The 15,712-nt window shown below is 42.1% G+C and overlaps 1 protein-coding gene across 4 annotated transcripts in view; it reads right to left on the reverse strand.

Moving 5' to 3' along the window:
- The window catches only part of GPR176 (G protein-coupled receptor 176), a 118,887-nt gene that overhangs the window by 71,892 nt on the left and 31,283 nt on the right, over positions 1–15,712 (reverse strand). The gene's annotated exons all lie outside the window — the stretch shown is intronic.

Genomic DNA, 15,712 nt, shown 5'->3' on the forward strand with positions numbered 1-15,712 from the left:
TTAACTGGAAAGACTACTAGATCAAGAGCCAGCAACCAAATTCTCCTCCAGCCTGCCACCCTAAGAGCTTGGCCAAATCTAGGAGACTTTGGTCTGTGAGTTTGGCCAAATCCTGACGCTCAACTTCTTTACATATAAAATGGGATTATAATGCCAATCCTCTTTACCTAATGGGTCTTTTGAAAAAAGTGAAATAAAATATGTGAAAATGTTTTAAAAACTAGAAAGTATGATAAAAAAAGTCAAGTAGTCTCATCCTCTTGCTTAAATTCAAAGAAGTTTCTCACACATGCACACATGTCATCATCATGTGTGATGGTTTATCTGGTGTTTATTTTTTTGCAGATATCTGAATCCATTATTATATTCCTACTTTTTTAAAAACAGTGTGTATTTTGAGCACCTGGGTGGCTCGGTCAGTTACTGTCTGCCTTCAGCTCAGATCATGATCTCCGCATCCTGGGATGGAGCCCTGCCACCAGGATCCCTGCTCAGCGGGGAGGCCTGCTCTCCTTCTCCCCTCTGCCTTCCCCCCTGCTCATACCCTTTCCCTCCCTCTCTCTCAAGTAAATAAATAGTATCTTTAAAAAAAATAGCATGTATTTTTTTTTCAAAAGAATACGACGCAGTAGAAAAAAAATTCTGCAGCTTTCATATACCTATGACCTCTTTCATGGTCCCAATAACATGCATTTGCATTTAAAATCGATATTAAACACATAAAATAAGTAACGGATGCCACGCTGCATTAAGGGAGAATTACAGGAATCTCTTTTCCCTTTTAACTTAGCAAATCTCTTTGCTAGCATCCTCTTGTACACAGGGAATTCAGGCCCAATGAAACTGGATTTCACACACCTTCTATCTTCTAGAACACTAGATCAGTGTGGGCTGCAGTTCTCAAAAATAGTGTCCTACCAATTGTTCCAGTGGTAGAGGTATAATGTTAACAGTGTTATGTTTATGTTGGTGATGTTTATACTTTAATTTCTATTGCCATTATTATGTGGAATGGGCTATCCAGTATCTCATGAAAACTAGCATTTTTCTTAGCCTATATTCTGGTGGGAAACTTTTGCAGTGCCCAGATAAATGCTCTAAGTGGTCTACAGTATCTTTTGTCCCCTTAAGGTGGTCTTAGAATCAGGGGGTGGGAGGGGTGGACAGGTGGATAGTTACTTCTCCAACTCACAAATCCAGTTACCTTTTCCAGTTCCAGAGCTTGGCTGCCATATCTGCTTGCTTTCATTTTATCCTATTTTTCTTAATAAAGCAATTAAAAGCCTCACTAGAAAACCCAATTACAGAGTCTAGCAGCTCTGAGAACCCCTAACAGAAATCCATGTCAGTCCCCGGGGCTATTTATACTCTCTCCTCTTTTATTCTTTAGCATGTTGTCTCATTAGGCTTAGAGATGTCTCTTTTATCAAAGTTACTGTTGCCAGGAAACATAAGAACAAGATGGAGAACAAAAGCTTAAGAACCAAATAGGCTGATCTTCACCCTTCCCCATCAACACAGGTATGTTCAAGTAAACATCCCTGAACACACTCATTTACTATCATGTTCACCCAGACCCACCCCCAAATCCAAATGTAGGCTGTAAACACAACAGATGCCCCATCAAACGTGAGCAAATACTTTTTTAAATATCATCGCCCTTTATCAAATTAGCACCCACCTAGGAACTAGGTCACAGATGCACTATACCTCCTGGTTCCCAACTCCATGCTCCCTCCCCTACATATGGAGTATTTCCCGAAAGGAGTGTTCAAAAAAGGGAGATAGGTGCATTGTCCTTCATCACATATACTTCTTGCCTTCAGTTATGAAACCTCTTAAAAGCTCTTTGGATAATAGAGCTCATCATTATGCCAGCGAACGGACTAGGACAAAATAATATTTTGGATATTATATAATATTATATAATATCCAAAATAATAATAATAACCAGAATGACAGTCAGGGAGGGTTGGGTGCTGAAGGGCCATTTTTTTTTTTAAGTCAGGTGAGCAGCACATTCAAGAAACCTCTATGTGTTTAGGCTCCGAGGATGTGGTCCTTCCTGAATACCATAGCTGGGATAATGAGAGCAGGCAGCGCTTGCTGTACGTGTACGTGTCCATCCCTGAAAGGTGATCCATCCTGTGGGAGACTACAGTGAGAGGTTATTGAGTGCTATCATGGCACCACAATGGGACCAAAAGTACCACATCGAGGAGACGAAGTCCAGAGAACAAATGGGATCAACTTAGCATTTCAGAGACTATCTGGCTTAACCCTTCACTTAAAAAGTGAAGAAAATGAGGTCTTCAAAGGTTAAGTGATTTGTCCAAGATGACAAAGCAGGTTAGAGGCGGAGGTCGGACTAAAACCCAGTCTTTAACTCCCCGTCCAGTGCTGAAACCTTGAAGAATTATGGTGTGCTTCAGGGAAGAGCCCATCTCACCTCATTCTGTGATGGTGGGAGAGTATGTCACAGGAGTCACACATCCCTGGCTAGCAGAGGTCATCAGTTGATTTTTAGATGCCTGTAGAACACCTAAAGCAACTTTATGCCAAAGATCTCTATTGAAACCCCGAGGCCAGTTCATTGTACCACACTTCACATCCTGTCATACGTCCAAAATTGTACTCTGTTATATTCATCCCTACATTGCTCAGGGCTTCTTCTCTTCTCCCTGACCCTGCTTTCCTCCTCCCTCTTCTTTCTTCTACCTCACACTGTACCCTTGGAACTTCTAATCCATGATTAAGACACACACTTAACAATGTCCTAGCTACCTCACAGACTCCTCCCTGTAGCCCTGGGCCTTAACTAAAACCCAAGAGCCATGCTTCCCCGTTGGATACTGTTCATTCTCCTATGCGTTCCACCTCGGGGATGGGAATTGGGTCATCAGATTCCTCACTTCTCATTGCTACATCTAGAACATTGTCCTTCTAAATTCATGTAAACCTTGGCTCCTCACAGCTCACGCTGTCTGGCTATACCTCCTTCTACTCCCTCTTTATTTTGTAATCTGCAAGCTTCTGCATAACTCCTTACCCACTGAAGATCTTAGCACCTGACTCATAGCCTCAGTCCAGCCCAGGCCTGACCATTATCTAGGATAATTTCCAAGTCTCATGTGGGTGAGCAGACCCACAATTCTGCACCTGTCAATTCCAATGAACTTGACCTTCTTTTTGCTTCACTTACCCAGTGAGTAATCTCTTCTCAGAACCTCTCAGACACTCTAGTTTTTCACCTCCCACTCACTTCTAAAACCACAGCAACTGACCTGACCACTCTTTGGAAAATGTTCTCTCCCAAGGTCATCATGCGTTCCTCTTTGCCAATCCAATGGACATTACTAGTCTTTGCCGGTTTGATGCCACTGATTATTCCTTCCTGGAAATTCTCTGCTCTCTTTGCTTCTGGGCTACCCCACTACCAGTGCTCCTCCCACCACTATGACTGGTCCTTCACTGTCTCCTTCATGTGACCCCTTTCACTTGCTTTTTAAAGTGCCTTCTTGGGCGCCTGGGTGGCTCAGTTGGTTAAGTGACTGCCTTCGGCTCAGGTCATGATCCTGGAGTCCCAGGATCGAGTCCCGCATCGGGCTCCCTGCTCGGCGGGGAGTCTGCTTCTCCCTCTGACCCTCCCCCCTCTCGTGCTCTCTCTCTCTCATTCTCTCTCTCTCAAATAAATAAAATCTTTTAAAAAATAAAAAAAGTGCCTTCTCAACACTCTCACTGGGTGAACCCATCCACACTTTCATGGATTCTTCTTCAATTCTCATGATGCTACAGTTATACCCTCAAGCTTCAGATTCTTATACCTAACTGGGTATTCAACAAGCACTTCAAATTCAACTCTAACAAACTTAAAACCTTATCTCCTGTATCCCTACTTTATCCCACCTGCTTTTCCCCCTGAACTCAATCTCTCTTTACTGATAGCAGCACCACAGATGCCCAATCCAGAAAACTAATCATCCTCCTCCAGTCTACCTTAACCCAGCCTTCACCCCAATATCTGGTCAATCGCCAAGTCCTGACAATCCTATCTCCTATAGTTCTTGAATTTGTCACCCCTATGAATTTCTTCACCCCTATTGCCACAACTTGTTCTGAGCCCTCATCGTAACTTAATCTAGAATTCTACAACAGCCCCCTAATTGGTCTGTCTGCCTATAAGCTTATCTCCCTCAAGTCCGCCCTTCACACAGTCAACAGCATGATATTGTAAAATATAAACCTGCCCTTGTCCTGCCCCTGTTTGAAACTACTCTGTGGGGGCACCTGGGTGGCTCAGTCGGTTGAGCACCTGTCTTCAGCTCGGGCCATAATCACAGGGTCCTGGGATCGAGCTCTGCATCAGTCTCCCTGTTCAGCGGGGAGCCTGCTTCTCCCTCTCCTGCTCCCTCCTGCTTGTGCTGTCAAATAAATTAAAAAAAAAAAAATTGAAAGAAAAGAAACAAACAAATTACTCTGTGGTTCCAAGGCTCAGGGGACAAATTCTAAGCTTCCTAACCAGCCATGTTCAGCCTTGTGGGATCTGATTTCTGTCCATTCCTCCAGCCTCACCTTTCAACACTCTCTGGCCTAAATTTATGCTCTAGCCATCTGAACTGCCTATGATTTCCATGTACCATAGTGAGCTTTCACTGGAGGATTTCCAGCAGTTAGCACAAGGAATTATAACTATTTGTTTATATTTCTGTCTTCCCCAATAGACTGTCAGCTGATTCCCAAAGTGGGGGGAGGATATATCTTGTTCATCATTATATCTCCAGCATCTAACAAAGTGGCTGGCATATACTTAGTATTCAATTAATATTGAAGAATGAGTGGACATATCTGGAAACTTCCTAATAAATGGCATGACATACAGATGATGCTACCTGCATTGTGAGCACAGTGTAATGTATAAACTTGTCAAATTACTATGCTAGACACCTGAAACTAATGTAACACTGTGTGACAACTATACTTCAAATAAATAAATAAATAAATAAATAAATAAATAACGTCTTTTTTTTTTTTTCTTTACCAGTAAAAAATCGGTTTATTTGGAAATAGCAGAAAACCAATCTGGGACAGGCCAGCAATGGCACCACCAAAGGTAAGTCTGCAGAACCAGGGAGAGAAGGCTCACTCTTTCATAGAGGAAAGGTGGGAGTTGGGAAGGCTGTTATAAACTAAAAACCCATTGGAGTAAACTGAAAGTTGGAGGTAAACTAAAAATCCATTGGAGTATACTGGAAGTTTGAGGTATAGTGGCCTCTCATTGGCTGGCTTGTGACAGTTACTCATATATAATGATATAGGTCAGTACAGATAATCACTTAAGTGGTCCAGTGGCGATTTAGCAGTTTGAAGAAATAGTTTTATTCCCCTATGCCTTACAAATTTGAAATACAAAACTGATTAGGATTTTTCACAGCCATCCTGTAATGTTCTTCACAGTGTAACACCCACCACACTTTTTTTTATGTTCAGTTAGCCAGCATATAGTGATGTAGCATTCAACGATTCATGAGTTGCACACCCACCATACTCTTAAAGTAGTACGTGGTGCAGCTAATCCTTGCTAGCATATTTTAACATCTTTGTGTGTTGCTGTTTGCTAACAAAATTTGCGTTTTTCACTGTTGCTAATGTATTGTGTTTTTATCCCTGGTCACACAACGAACGGATCGTTCACAAGTTCTCATTAAGGCCTAAGTTTACAATTAAAGTAGCAAGAGAAATACTAGAACTCACAATAATATTTTAAATATAAACAGTAAATTTCATTCTAGTACAAAGAATGTGAATATGTAACAGGGATGACTTCCCATCAGTGAAGGAGGTCCAATCAACTGCCAAGGAATATCTTAAGAATTAGATTACATTGGACAAAATTATTCCATTTCTAAGCATGTTTCCATCATAAACATTTACCAAAGACCGACTTGAGGCAGTCAAAAAACTTTTACATCCTTGAGGGCACCTGGGTGGCTCAGTTGGTTAAGCGACTGCCTTCGGCTCAGGTCATGATCCTGGAGTCCCAGGATCGAGTCCCATATCGGGCTCCCTGCTCAGCGGGGAGTCTGCTTCTCCCTCTGACCCTCTTCCCTCTTGTGCTCTCTGTCTCTCATTGTCTCTCTCTCTCAAAAAAAAAATAAAATAAAATTAAAAAAAAACTTTTACATCCTTTCAAACTAAATTTCAAAAATTACACAGCAACATCCCTATTAAACTTCCTTAAGTTTTTTCAAAAAATGATGCGTTTCAGTATGAAATTGGTTCATTTTGTCATGAAGGGCAGAAAATAGACCAAAACTACAGAAGCAATAGTCCAAGTTGCATTCCCCATACAAAACGAATAAAGATTACTCTATTTCCAAGAAACTCAGCACGCCAGACACGAGGTTAATGACAAATAAAATGCTCAGAGGAAAATCAGACTACGCAAGTATTGACAAAATTATTAATGGCTCTGTTGGGTATCGCACATCAACAGCAACACGGAAGAGTAATTCCAGTCACATTTGCACTAGTTTGTATTGTGTTCCACAGTTAGGTAAAATCAGTGATGCACAGAGCAGGCATATCAATTATCGTATGAGTGGGACATATTTGAGGCACAGGTGCTTAAAAACACTTGGTTCTGAATATCACCAAAACCCCAATCTGTAGAAGAGGTGTTTCATCTAACTTGTCTCCAGAGAGGGAGACAAACCATAAGAGACTCTTCTTCTTAGGAAACAAACCGAGGGTTGCTGGAGGGAGTCGGGGGTGGAGGGATGGGGTAACCAGGTGATGGACACTGGGGAGGGTATGTGTTGTGGTGAGCACTGTGAATTGTGTTAAGACTGAAGAATCACAGACCTGTACCCCTGAAACAAATAATACATTAGATGTTAATAATAATTTTTTAAAAAGTTTTAAAAAGAAGTCCTGAAAGAATATATACAAAATGTTGAAAATTAAAAAAGAAAGTTTACCTTTATGGCAAATACCCACTGCTTTATTCACTAATCACTAAAACAGGTGACACCCAACAATATGCCTCCTAATCTCAATCCAGTGTTGTCAAAAATAGTTTTAACTATGAATATAACCAAATCACAGCCCCTGAGCTTTTATTTTCTCAGCATGCTCTACAAAGAAATGGGCAGAGGACCCCAGACTGATTGTTCTGTCAGGGGTATGCAAACTTTTGAAATGAGGAATGAAACTGAAGTATTTCTGTTCCATACAGCTAACACCGGGGAGGAGCCACTCCATGATTTCAAGTGGCTGATGTCCTGCAATATAGTTAGTTATCCTGATTTTCTTCATCCTTTCATTCAGGACCAAAACATGTTTATTTTGAATATTGAGAATAAGCTACAGAGATTCTTTGAGAAGACAAATGGCCAATTTGAGGGAGATGTCCTCGTAGACTTGTAGACTAAGCCTCTAAAGAAACACTGACTCTAGGCGTCTGGGTGGCTCAGTCGTAAGCATCTGCCTTTGGCTCAGGTCATGATCCCAGGGTCCTGGGATCGAGCTCAGCGGGAAGCCTGCTTCTCCCTCTCCCACTCCCCCTGCTGTGTTCCCTCTCTCGCTATCTCTGTGTGTCAAATAAATAAATAAAATCTTTAAAAAAAAAAAAAGAAAGAAAGAAACACTGACTCTGTTCTTCAGGTGAAAAAGCTTCCCATCATTTCTGGACACATGTTCCATCTGAATTATCCAATTTCCCAAAATGACAGTCATCACACATTCACTGCCACTCTTGATAGACTCTAATTATGAAGTATTTTGTCTTAGTAAAAGGAGGAGAAAGAAAAAACAAATACTGGATATGGAACTTGTCATCTAGCTAAATAATTAGATATTTTACTTAGAAAATAGAAAATGCAAATAATATTTTTCACTGATAAGAAAAACATTTACTATGAATTTTTCAAGCATGGTTTTCTTTTCAGCTTAACAGACATTTATACTTATCTGTTAGGAAGCATGGTTTTTATTATTAAAATTTTTTATCTTTTAAAAAATTCACCTCAAATTATGGTCCATCCATGCACAAAGCATGGCCTGTAGTTGCTAAAAGTTTGAGAAACATCATGATGGCATATAAATAAATACTATGTACAATATTCTAAGTGATCCATAGGCAGATTTCCTCTCCATAAGCCTAAATGTCTGGAAATATTCACCATATAATTATTTTCCTTTCTTGTCATAAACAAATAGAATTAGCATTCTATAATTTTTACCTATTTTTCTTATGTAAGTAACATTAAGATCCAAAAGATATACACATAGTGACAAGAAAAGAGAACATGTAATGGTTGCAAATTTGATATGATAAATCTTTTCTCAGAAATATGGTTATTGGCTATTTAATGGATCTATTAGAGAGAACTTGCTCATTGGAACTGCCTCAAATAAGGTAATAGAATTCTGCTTAAACATCATCCTGGACTACCGTAATCACTGCCCCAGAGGAGGAAATAAAAGAAGTCCAAAAACCTCCCCCCCTTGGAAACAGTCACCAGATCAGCTCTCATGGGTCGTAGGCAAATCCCTCAGAGCCCACCCCCTTAAGACAAGGAAGCCACATTAATGTGCTGGCTCCTGACCGCTCTGGCTTTTGACATAATCCTCCAGCAAAGGACTGCAAACTGTGGATAATACCTGATTGCTGCAAGGGACCACTTAGGCAGAACATGTGGCAAGTTTCTGTATCTTTGTGTCCTGTAACTTCCAAAAAAAGTAAGCCTAGCAGAGATGGCCATCTCTCCATATCTAAAATTACGAACTCTATATAACAAGTTGAATTGTCCACTGAATTAGACTGTAATCACACATACCATGTATAAGGACCCTAACCAGCAGTTTCTCAAAGTTGTATTTGACTTCATGTAACAGATGTCCAACTACAACAGCTTAAACTAAAAAAGGTTTTTTTCTCATGTAACCTGAAGTCCAGAAAAGGACTGGGCAGCTGCTCAAAAAAGTCATCAAGGCGAGGACCCAAATTTCTATTTTCCTACTCTGCCATTCTTAGCACATAGCTTGTGTCCTCAGAGTTGCAAGACAGTTATTCCACCTCTAGGATGGCATTCAGATACTAGGCAGAAAGGGGAAAGGGGAAAGAGGAAAGGGCCAAGGCCAAAGGCAAAGGCATGCCCCAGTCTAGTGTGTCCCTTTTCAGGAAAAAATGACATTCCTGAGCTCCACTCAGTGAACTTTCACTTATTAATTGCTGGTCAAACCAGGTGACACTGGCACTCCTATCTGCAAGCGAGTCTAGAAGGTATTCTTATCTGGGCACGGTGTTGCCCTAAACAAAATCATCAGCGTCCTTAAAGTAAAAAATAGTAAGGAATGGATTCTGAGCATGGTCAAGTGCATTGTAGGTGTTTGCTCAAACTGCGCAAGTCAAAAGCCATTGACTCGAATGTCAAAGCGTCTCCTGACTTTGAAGTTCTTTCCTCCAGGAAATAGCTCTAAGTTCCTGACACTTCACTGTCAAACTTACTCTTCATGACTGACTTCTGTTACCCTGCTCCCCAAAAGGACTGACCGCACCTTAGAAAACATCACTTTTGTAACAATCACAAAGAGCCTTTGAAAAGAAGAAATGAAGAGTCACTGGCTCATCAGCATCCTCTGAAGAAATCAAGCAAATACTCTAGCATTACTGTTTGATGTTTTACCTGCTGATTCCACAAGAAATGTGTTTGCGCTCTTTTTAAAAGCCAAGATGGTCTCCAAAACACATCAGGTAAAAAGGAAGACTGGGGATGCAATATAAAAACAAAACCATCCCCATTTCCTTGCTCATGGACAGCTGCTCTAGCATTAGCTGAATCACCTGTAGGTCTCCAAAGTAAATGAGACGTCTTCCAATTAATTACTTGTGGCATAATTATCACACAACTTGGTAATTACAATGCACCTGGTCTCCTAAGCACTGAGGGGCAGTTCTCTGACCTAGGTTGTTTAAGCCAAACACTGTCCCATCGTCTCTAGAATGTGAATGCTCGGTGACACAGAACAAGACAAGGACAGGAAGACACAGTTTCTCCTAATCTCAAACTGAAGAGACAATTCAATGCAATTTCTCTGCTTTCACAGGAAACATTAAACAATATGGGTCTTTAGAAATGGGAATATTGGATTTTGTCTGCCAAGAACTGTGAGACTCAGCAGAGAATTGTAAAAGAACACTTCCCTCCTGCTGGGAGGCAGCCTCTGAGAAGGCAAGAACACTCACCTAAAGTGGCAAGACCTGGGGGCTCATTGCAGCCCAACATGCCCAAAGAAATCACTTCATTCCCCTCACCCATCTTGATGTTTACATCTATAAAAAGACAGCACTGGACTAAGTTAAAAATATCCATGTTGTTTTTCCCTCAACAGTGGGCCAAAATCTAAGCATAGGGGCTGAGTGATTTTTTAAATGTGACCAAGTTGAATGGAGACGAAGATAGCTGCTGGGTAGGAGGGTCCTACCCCTGCCTCATCCCACGAACACAACTAAACGAACTATCAAATGTCCTAAATACCCCCAGAAACTGAAGACTATAACAGAACAAACTCCACAACTCAAGGGAGAGAAGAGGCCACATCAAAGAAGGTAGGAAGTGGGGAGACATGGTTTAGGGGAGAAATGGATGGCGGGTGCTGTGGAGGTGAGGGAACCCTGGTCACGGAGAAAGGTGAGACAGAGAGGAGCACATAGGGGGATGCACAAGAAGAGCGTTTCCCAAAGCCATTGGCTTGGAAAGCAAGAAGGGCTGATTTCATGGGTTCTTGCACCCAACAGGGCTGAAAGCCTGGAGTTCTTTTTAAGATTTTATTTATTTATTTGACAGAGAGAAAGACAGCACAAGCAGGGGGTAGTGGCAGACAGGGAGAGGAGGAGCCTCCCCACTGAGCAGAGAGCCCAACATGGGGTCTACCCAGGACACTGGGATCATGACCTGAGCCAAAGGCAGACGCTTAACTGAATGAGCCACCCAGGTGCCCCAAAGCCTGTAGTTTTGAAGGTCAGCAGGCTTGGATGGGATACAGCTCAGAGGGCACTGTGCCATTCCTGGTGAGAAGCAGGGAAACAACCCAAGGGCAGACAGCACGGAAATAGTGATCTGAAAAATGCCTGGGGCACACAGTGGAGAGATTATCTGCTCTTCCCTTGAGGATGTCCCTGAGAGGCAGTTTTCACAAAGATCTACCTCCAGACACAAAGCAGAAGGCCGGGGGGGGGGGGGGGGGGGGGGGGCATTTCTCTCCCCCACCCCTCAGCATAAACAAAGAGCCACCTGCAGGAAGCGGCACAGCACCAACACTGGCTGCCTAACTTGCATACACCAAGCCCTACCCCCCTGCACTCCGCTGGGACTGCCCTTCTCAGTCACACTTGCCTCAGTCCCAAGGTGGAGAGCCCCGCCCCCAGAAGACCAGCACAAACCCTGCCCACACCAGGTCTCTCAACCAGAGAGTTCTGAAGGGCCTCAGTTCTGGTGGAAGTGGTGTCAGGTCTCATTTCATAAGCAGACTAGAGCACACTAGTTTAAAACTTGCCACTTTCAGGCCAGGGACCAAACACTACCCAAAGCAAGCAAGGAGAGCCTCTGCAGATGACTGGCCTGAAGGAAGAGCAGCCAAAACACAACAGCAGAACACATGCAGCACACGCCAGAGACACCCCCTGAAGCACGAGGTCCTGGGCACTACATAACATCTTCTTCATACGACCATTATTTTCAGGAACAGGAGATGTAACTGGCTTTTCTAACCCCCATAATAAGACAAAGACTTAGACAAAATGTGAACACAGAGGAATTTATCCCAAATGAAGAATAAGAAAAGGATATGGCCAGATAGCTAAATGAAACAGACATAGGTAACATGCTTAACGGAGAATATAAAGCAACAACTCCAAATAGCCAAAGCAACCTTGAAAAGCAAAGCAAAGCTGGAGGCATCACAATTCCAGACTTCAAGTTATATTACAAAGCTGAAGGGATCAACACAGTATGGTACTGGCACAAAAATTGACACATAGATCAATGGAACAGAATAGAAAACCCAGAAAATCCACAATTATATGGTCAATTAATCTTCGACAAAGCAGGAAAGAATATCCAAAGGAAAAAAAGTCCCTTCAAAAAATGATGCTTGGAAAACTGGAGAGCTACAACTGGACCACTTTCTTACCCATACACAAAAATAATTTCAAAATGGATTAAAGACCTAAATGTGAGACCTGAAACTGTAACAATCCTAGAAGAGAGCACAGGCAGTAATTTCTTTGACATCGGCTGGAGCAACTTCTTTCTAGACATGGCTCCTGAGGCAAGGGAAACAAAAGCAAAAATGAACTATTAGGACTACATTAAAAAAAAAAAAAAAAGCTCCTAAACAGCAAAGAAGACAATCAACAAAACTAAAAGACAACCTACAGAATGGGAGAAGATATTTGCAAATGAAATATCCAATAAAGGGTTAATATCCATAATATATAAAGAACTTATAAAACTCAACACTGAAAAATCAAATATCCAATTAAAAGATAGGCAGAAATAGACATTTTCCAAAGACATAGATGGACAACAGACACACGGTAAGATGCCCAGTATCACTCATCAACAGGGAAAGGCAAATCAAAATCACAATGAGGTTATCACCTCATGCCTGTCAGGATGGCTGAAATCAACACAAGAAACAGGTATTAGCAAGGATGTAGAGATAGGGAACCCTCTTGCACTGTTGGTGGGAATGCAAACTGGTGCAGCCACTCTGGAAAATAGTACAGAGTTTCCTCAAAAAGTTAAAATAGAACTACCCTACTGGGGCGCCTGGGTGGCTCAGTTGGTTAGCGACTGCCTTCAGCTCAGGTCATGATCTTGCAGTCCAGGACCGAGTCCGCATCGGGCTCCCTGCTCAGCGGGAGTCTGCTTCTCCCTCTGACCCTCCCCCCATCATGTGCTCTTTCTCGCTCTCTCAAATAAATAAATAAAATCTTAAAAAAAAAAAGAACTACCCTACAATTCAGCAATTGCACTACTAAGTATTTACCCAAAGAATACAAAAATACTAATACAAATGGATACATGCACCTCTATGCTTATAGCAGCATTATCTACAATAGCCAAGATATGGAAACAGCCAACTCTCCATCAACCGATGAATAGATAAAGAGGTGATACACATAGAATGGAGTATTACTCAGCCATAAAAAAGAATGAAATCTTGTCATTTGCAACAACGTGGATGGAGCTAGAGAGTATTATGCTAAGTGAAATAAGTCAGAGAAAGACAGATACCATATGAATTCACTCTTATGTGGAATTTAAGAAACAGAACAAATACGCAAAGGAAAAATGAGACAGAGAGAAACCAAGAAACAGATTCTTTTTTTATGAATCTCTAATCTATTTTATGTTTAATTTAAATTCAATTAATTAACATATAGTGTATTATTAGTTTCAGAGGTAGAGTTCAGTCATTCATCAGTCTTATAACACGCAGTGCTCATTACATCCAGAGCCCTCCTTAATTTCCATCACCCAGTTACCCCATCCCCCCACCCACTCCCCACCCCAGCAACCCTCAGTTTGAAGACACAGATTCTTGATGATCGAGAACAAACTGGTGGTTACCAGAGGGGAGGTGGGTAGGGGTATGGGTAAAATCGGTGATGGGGATTAAGGAGTGCCCTTGTCATGATGAGCATTGGTTGATGTATGGAAGTGTTGAATCATTATATTGCACACCTGAAATTAGTATTATAAGGTATGTTAACTAACTGGAATTTAAATAAAAACTTGAAACAAAAAATGTGACCAAGTTGAGAGAAGCCATCCACGGCACGTAAACATTAGAGTGACAGCAGGAGTCAAGCGCATAGTGTTTACTCATACTGACCTGCTTTTTGTCAACCACCATGCAAATGTCTGGGTTTCATCACATAATCACAATCATAGAGTTAAACTTTAGCTGCTGAAAACAAAATTATTACCTTCACCTTCAGCTTTAATGGCTAACTGACCTGGGTCTGAGCAGCAGTGTGTCATATAATGGTGACCCATGGGAAGGGGCTTTGTCCTTACTGGCCTACCAGATTGTGTGGGTATCCTTTAAATGGAAAAATAAGCTTCCAGACCTTTCCCAGGCTTACCTGCAGGGTCAGGCAGGTTGCATCTGTTCCAATGGGAAGCAGGTCGGATCCCAGGGGAACTTAGACTATGAGTCTAAACCGGTGGCTCTCCAACTTTAGTGTGCCTGTAAATCACCTGAGAAGCTTGTAAAAAATACACATTCCTAGATCCCACTCCAGAGACTCTGGTTTAGTAGGTTTGGGGCACATGATAGGAATGACTATTTTCAAGAACCACCAGAAGATGACTGTGATATAGGTAAACCAAAACCCATACTTGGAAACACCCTGGTCATTCCAAAGCAGCTGTAAGGGGGTCCCTGTACTAGAAAAGGGACAGGGTTTTCTTCATTTCGCTAAAGATATCACAGCCAAGAATTAAATTCCAAACCAGTAGGAGAAATGTGTAGGCGTTTGCTTCTAAGGAAGATCCAGATGGCCTGGGCCCGAGTGGAGCAATGCATACTCCAGACAAACAGGGAAGTGAATGGTCCACAATCTACCTCTGCTGAGATGATGATGCTGAGCAAGCAGCAGCAGTGTTGGATACTGCATGAGAATCAATCATTCACTCAATGGGTGAGAAACAGCATGGGCAGAGGTTCTGCAGAGCCCTGCAACCCTGAGCGGGACTTAGGAAACATCAAACATTTAATTTCAAAATTTTTAAAAATTCTCTTTTCTGCTTTTGCTTATCTAAAGCTTTCGAATTTCCTGAGGACCTACCTTCCTAAAGGAAAATCTCACCCCCTCAAATCACACCACCTGTTAGTAAGCCTGGCCCAGTGATTTTCCATAGCAAAAATTTGGGGTTCTTCACCAAGAATCCTAAACCCTCTTCCAAACAAGCCTGTGGGTCATCCTTCTCTCTGAGCACTGCCATCATCAGGTTCTCCAATCCCTTACCCTTCTTGAGGATATAGGTCTTTGAAATTCTGTGACATGCCTTCTGTTGCCAGACACTTGTCCACTCTGTAAGCTTCCAAGTAAGTAACTATTAATGAGGCAATTAATAGTAATCAATAGTCACCTCCTCTGGATTAGTTAGGGAACTAGTAAGTAGAACCACGAACAAGACCGTTATCTTCTCTGCTCTTTATATATATATTTTTTAAATTTTATTTATTTATTTGACCGAGAGAGATAGCGAGAGCAGGAGCACAAGCAGGGGGAGTGGGAGAGGGAGAAGCAGGCTTCCCGCCAAGCAGGGAGCCCGATGTGGGACTCAATCCCAGGACCCTGGGATCATGACCTGAGCCGAAGGCAAATGGTTAGCGACTGAGCACCCAGGCTCCCCTTCTCTGGTCTTTAATCTCCACCCCTCATGGCATACTGCCAGTGTTCTGGGCATTGCAAGGTTTAGAGTCTCTGCACCTCCAAGATGGAGACAATCCAGAGAGAAATTCCACCTCCTCCACAATCCTGCTTCACACCCAGGAAAGGGTGTGCAATGAGCCCAGGCTATTTTCCTCATTTAAAAATTAAAGTGGTGGGCGCCTGGGTGGCTCAGTTGGTTGAGCGACTGCCTTCGGCTCAGGTCATGATCCTGGAGTCCCGGGATCGAGTCCCGCATCGGGC

Source organism: Zalophus californianus, chromosome 6 (assembly GCF_009762305.2).
Source record: "Zalophus californianus isolate mZalCal1 chromosome 6, mZalCal1.pri.v2, whole genome shotgun sequence".
In the NCBI taxonomy this organism is placed as follows: Eukaryota; Metazoa; Chordata; class Mammalia; order Carnivora; family Otariidae; genus Zalophus; species Zalophus californianus.